Consider the following 5,509-nt stretch of genomic DNA (forward strand, 5'->3'; position numbering starts at 1 on the left):
TTATGTTCAAAAACTGCCTTTGCCAGCTGTATCAGTGCCTCGGATAAGAGCTGTTTCCCTCCCACAGCTACCACTCTGTTCATATGCACAAGCTGTGTGTAAAACTTGCAAGACCACTAAATACTAGTTCTACAATGACATCTTTGTGTTTACTTTTGGGGAAGGAATTCAGCTAAGCAAGCATTAACTTACTTGATTGAGAACACAAAAAGTGAAGTGACAAAACATTGCATGATACTGGAGTGAAGAAATGACTGAGGAGGACACAAAGGGCTCCACCCAGATGCAGTCCTTTGCTAACTCCTCTGAAGCATTTTGCTGTAATACTTGTTTTTTCTCCTCTCAGTCAAATGTAGCATACTTGTAAAACTTATTTTAGTACTTAAAAGTTGGCCCCTGATTGTTTTGGGTTTTTAGCATGCAGAGAACGTATATACTTACTTCAAGGAAGAGAGAGGTAACTATTTTGTGTTTGAATAATGAAGAGGACCATAACCAGGTTTGGGATTTTTACCTTCACATTAAAAGTGAAAAATATCCTTTTTCCTGTCACCACCTCCAAATAAAAAACCACTTATGACAGAAATTTCAACTGTGCAATAGAAAACCAGCTAACAGGTTCAAGATCTTGGCACCTGCTTTATAAATGCTTTTCCATTCTAAATATGGCAACCAGGGTTTGGTCCTAACCTGCAGTTCTATGTCACTTTTTAGCAGAGTGACTCTGGTGGCAGGGCTTGGAGCAAACACGGTGGGGTTTCTCTTTCATTTTCATGTTCTTGCCCATCTCATCAGTTTGGAGCCTCTGGTCCCAGTCAAGTGTGCTGCACAATTTGCAGAGCATAAGACAAAAGAAGAAATGGTTACTGTAGTTTGTATAATGGCCAAAGTCACACAAGTAAAACACAGCATGTTCAGAGAAGGAAGAGCAACAATAATCTGAAACAAGTATTAAAAACATGTTCGGAGAAGGAAAAGCAACAATAATCTGAAACAAATACTAAAAACATCAGCTCCAGTCAGGCATGTCCACATCTGACTGATTCCAGGGAAAATCTGTTTTCTGTGTGAGGACCAGTTTCCCTGTCAGCATGGTGAATATTTCTCTCACCTGTCCAGTTTCAGTCCTAGATCTGCAGCCTTACCCCGGGCTGACTGCAGTCTCTTTTTTCTAAGTCCTTCAACACTTTTCAGACTGATGCAAACCTTGGGTTTCCTTCATTCTTCTGGGACCAAAGAATTTCGTTATTTGTTTTCAGCCTGATAAACTGCTGACAGACCACTGCCACCCACCTTCTAATATGTTCTCCTTTAGAGGACTGGCATTTGGTGGGCAGATGCCAGTGGAAAGGCAGGGGTCTGTTGCTGGTGGGTTGGAAGGAGGTGTTGCTGTTGAAAGAGGGGGTGTTGAGCTCTGAGCCACATGGTCTAGTGGAACACGTCCCTGCCTGTGGCAGGTGGCTTGGGACTAGATGGTCTTTAAGGTCCCTTCCAACCAAACTACTCTGTGAAGCCTATACTGGACATCTGAGATGGATCTCCCTCCCTCCTGCCTGCGCCAGAGCCTGCTCCTTCATTGACTGGCACTTGGCATGGCTTTGAGTAAAGGCCAGACAATCCCCTGAAAAACAGTGACTTGTTCCTGGGTCATATTTGTGAAGTGAAAGCTCTATTAGTTAGGCTTGTACAAACTATTCCACAGCCTTTTATGTTCTGTGGGAACTCTGTTTTTGAAGGACATTTTGATGCCTTTGTTTGTATTCCCTGTGTGACTAATTCGAACCAGAGCCATTTCAACCTGTTTGCCTAACAGGCCCAGAGAACCTAGAGAGGATGCAGATGTTCAGGGGCAGAAGTTGCTGCCAGTTTTCTGGCTGTGGAGTGACAGAGCTGCTGGGCTCCCCACAAAACCTCTGTGGAAAACAGGCCCCTCAAATCCCAGTCTCACCATCACAACCTGTGAGAGGCATCACCATGGGCTGCCAGTACAAACCTTTTCAGAGTGGTAGGTCCTAAAACCCACTTGGCTTGTTTGCAAAGTATCCGGGATGTGGTGTTCTCTCTGTAGGGTTAGCTGGACTTCTTTGGTGCTTTGAGGCATGGATGAGCAATGAGTTGCAGAGTTATGCCTACTTTAGGGCATCAAAGCCTAGTCACTGGGATGAGAAGTAGGAGATACAGTCTCAACAACTCCTGGCCTGAGAAAGACCAGAGATATTTTACTTTTCCCACCATTCCATGCCCTCAGGGAGTCCCCAGTACTACTTTTCACCTGGCTAGGTTGGAAAAGATTTGAAGATTTATAGGGTCAGCATGACTACCTGATGCCAAAGGCATTGGATGGGTATGTGGATGTCTGCATTCAGCTTTGGTCTTAGGGCATTTCTGAATTGCCCTAGGAACAATGTGGAACCAGAGATGATCCACAGCTCACACCAGTCTGCAGGTAGAGGTTACAGAGAGGAATAGGGGAAGGGTTCCACCCTAAAGAGCCATATTTTTGAAGTGCCTTTCCATGTTAGGAGTGAGTTCTGCACACCATGGGCACCAGCAGATCTTGTCACCACTACAGTTGCTGTGTCCCACACTCCACACCAAGACCCTCCTTCCCTGTCTTTTTCAGGGACACACACAAAGGCTGAAATTGCCAAAGCAGTTTTGAATTTCTGGCTTTATTCAGCTCTGCAACTATTTCATCCAGTTGGGATCACAAGGGAAACAGAATTTAATTTCCAGTTGGCCAAGATGGGAGAGTTGACACTGTAATGATCCCAGAAAGTATCAAATGCTGTACAACATCATTAGGCACAAATAGAAGAATATGCAGACTTCTCAAGGCTGAAACCTGAACTGGAGGTATTATCGCTTTTCATGCTGTATGCATTACAGTCACTGGTTAAGGCTGTCACGGTTTAGCAGGCATTTGCATCTCCTGTAGTGTCCTATTGCACTTTTAGCAGAAACACTATAGGTCCAGAAAATGGCATTGCCTTTATGCTAGTTTGCACCCAAGACTTTTGAAGTCTTTGAGGATAAACAGGCTACAAAATTTCTACTGGAATCTGTATAATCTGTGAGTATTTTTTTGGCTTCTATAAACTACAAATAAACTTCTATAAACTTCTTTTTGGCTTCTATAAACTTCACTTTTTGTCTCATGAGGTATAAAAATAGTTGGTTTGACTTTAATGCTTTAATAAAGGATGCTCTCATAAATTCCTGTTTATCACAAAGGATTGCATTAGTACAGTCACATACTGAGAGATGGTAAAAAGACTTTTAAAACACACACTTTTTATAGTCAGGGGAGATAAATCAAAATGCAGAAATACTTCTTTCGGGAATCCCACAATTGTCACTAGAACTTGGTTGTAGTCATAGGTGAATAACCTGGTTCATGCAGCTGTTTAAAGACAGAGAAATAGAAGTTGTTGGAGAAATGGTGTTTTTATTATCCAGAAAATGAAAGGTATTCCAAAGAGCTGACAAATAATTCTGCATAACCCATAGTAGTTCTGTTGGCACAGGATATGGTATTGTTTTCTAAGTTTAAACAGTAACAAGAGATTGTGCGTACGTATCCTGATACTGTCAATTGTATTCCTGACAAAATCACAAGAGATTCAAGAAGTCTCAATGCTTAGAACACATCCCCTTTTGCACTGCAGGGTTGGAGATGCCAAGTGGCTGCTGTCGCTAGCTCATCCTGTGTATCCCTTTGGAATGCTGGCTGCTGCTTTCAGAGCCTGTTTAAAACTAACAATCATTCTTGGCAGCACAAACATGTATGAAAGCAGAGGTGTGAACTGGGACATGTCCCATCACGAAGGATGCTGGGCACTGTGATAAAGCCTGGGCAGCCCATCAATTAGCCCTGCAGAAGCCAGGAATGGGAGCTCAGGCCAACACGGAGCTGCAGTCACGGTGAGACAACCACGGGCCTGTTTGAAGAGCGAGTCTCAGCACAAGGATGGGCACTGGCAGCGCCACAGGCATTACACCATGTGCATGGCAGAGGCAGTGTATTCAGGGGCCACACGAGGCCCAGCTGAAGAAAACAGAGACTTCATATTCTTTTTTCATAGTAGAACAAATTTGAAGTTTAAAAAAAGAGTCCTCTCCAAATTATATGATATCCTGGAAAGGAAGGAGTAATCTTGAACCCTCCAAGTTTGGAGTAATTTTGGGATCAAGTGATGCCACAGAATAACTGAATATGGGTTTGCCAGGTTGCAGGTTCTCATCCCTCTCTTCTTTCTCAACTCAGGTCAAATCTTTCCATATGCAGTTATAAGCTTCCCTTATTCCTTAGATGTATGACCTAAATTAAGCCTAGCTTAAGAATTTAGGACTTGCAGCTGCTGGAAAAGGCAACACATAAAGAACATGCATACATCACTATACCTGGTACAATGTACTCCTTGGATTGAATAATCAGGAAATATTCTAGGCTCCGGTTTTCTGTTTGTAATATGATGGCAGTGCTCTTCCTTGGATTTTAGAGGTATTCAACAAACACTTTATTTTGTGCAGTTTTGGTGCTTTTTCTGTAATATTCACCATGACAGTATCAGAAAGGAATGCATGATTCTGTCTTCATAGCCAGGTTTATTAACCAAGGAGTCAGTTATCTGAGTGAGCTCAAGTGTTCTTAAATGAGCTCAGAATAATGTGCAGAGAGGGCAAAATTAAATCCTTCACATCCTTTCCCCACACACCACTTCCCAGTTACCTCCATGCTTTGTTGTGCTGTAGTCTCCTCTCCACCCCCTGATTTCCACCTCAGTGTTCACACACTTCAGGTTCCTCCATTTCTCTTCCAGGATTCCTTTTGTCTGTTCCAAGTCTACTTTTCCAAATTATCTCCTCTTGCATGTCTCACCTTCTCTGAATGTAGTTCAACTGTGTCCTTCATGTAGATTGGAAACAAACAGTTTATAAAAAAAAAAAAAAAAAAATCCATACTTTCAAGTATCTGGATTTAAAGCTGCTTTGGCCTGAAGCAGTTAGGAATTGCAAGTTCTTGGGAAGTCCCACTCCAGGCCTTGGAGCATGTCCCATGCTCATGAACTCACCAGAGAGCAAAGCCTGCAATCTCTAGCTGGCCTCTGGCAAGCACATGTGAGCTGCAGCTGGCTTGGCTTTTATCCAAAGCTCTATGAATTGGCCAAATTTTCACTGAGAGTATAAAAAGTCCATCTCAACAGTAAGGTTAAATTTTGTCCAGTTCCAAATCCCTCTTCCAATAAGAAAAAAAGCACCACTGCTTTTCAAGGATTTCCAGAGTACTGGGAAGGAAAAGTGGGTTTTTGTTTGTCTTCAATCTGGCCATGATTAGGTTAAGAAAAAAAGGTGCTCTCAGAAACATGAACTGTTTTGGCTGAAACTTTGAAGAAAACCCAGCCTTCAACACATGCCTGGCAAGCAAAGTGTGGGTTAAATATTTGCTAATTGGGCAAAAGTAATAAATATATATAAGTGATAAATAATCCCAGGATTGAGAAGACAA

Source organism: Anomalospiza imberbis, chromosome 3 (assembly GCF_031753505.1).
Source record: "Anomalospiza imberbis isolate Cuckoo-Finch-1a 21T00152 chromosome 3, ASM3175350v1, whole genome shotgun sequence".
Lineage (NCBI taxonomy): Eukaryota > Metazoa > Chordata > Aves > Passeriformes > Viduidae > Anomalospiza > Anomalospiza imberbis.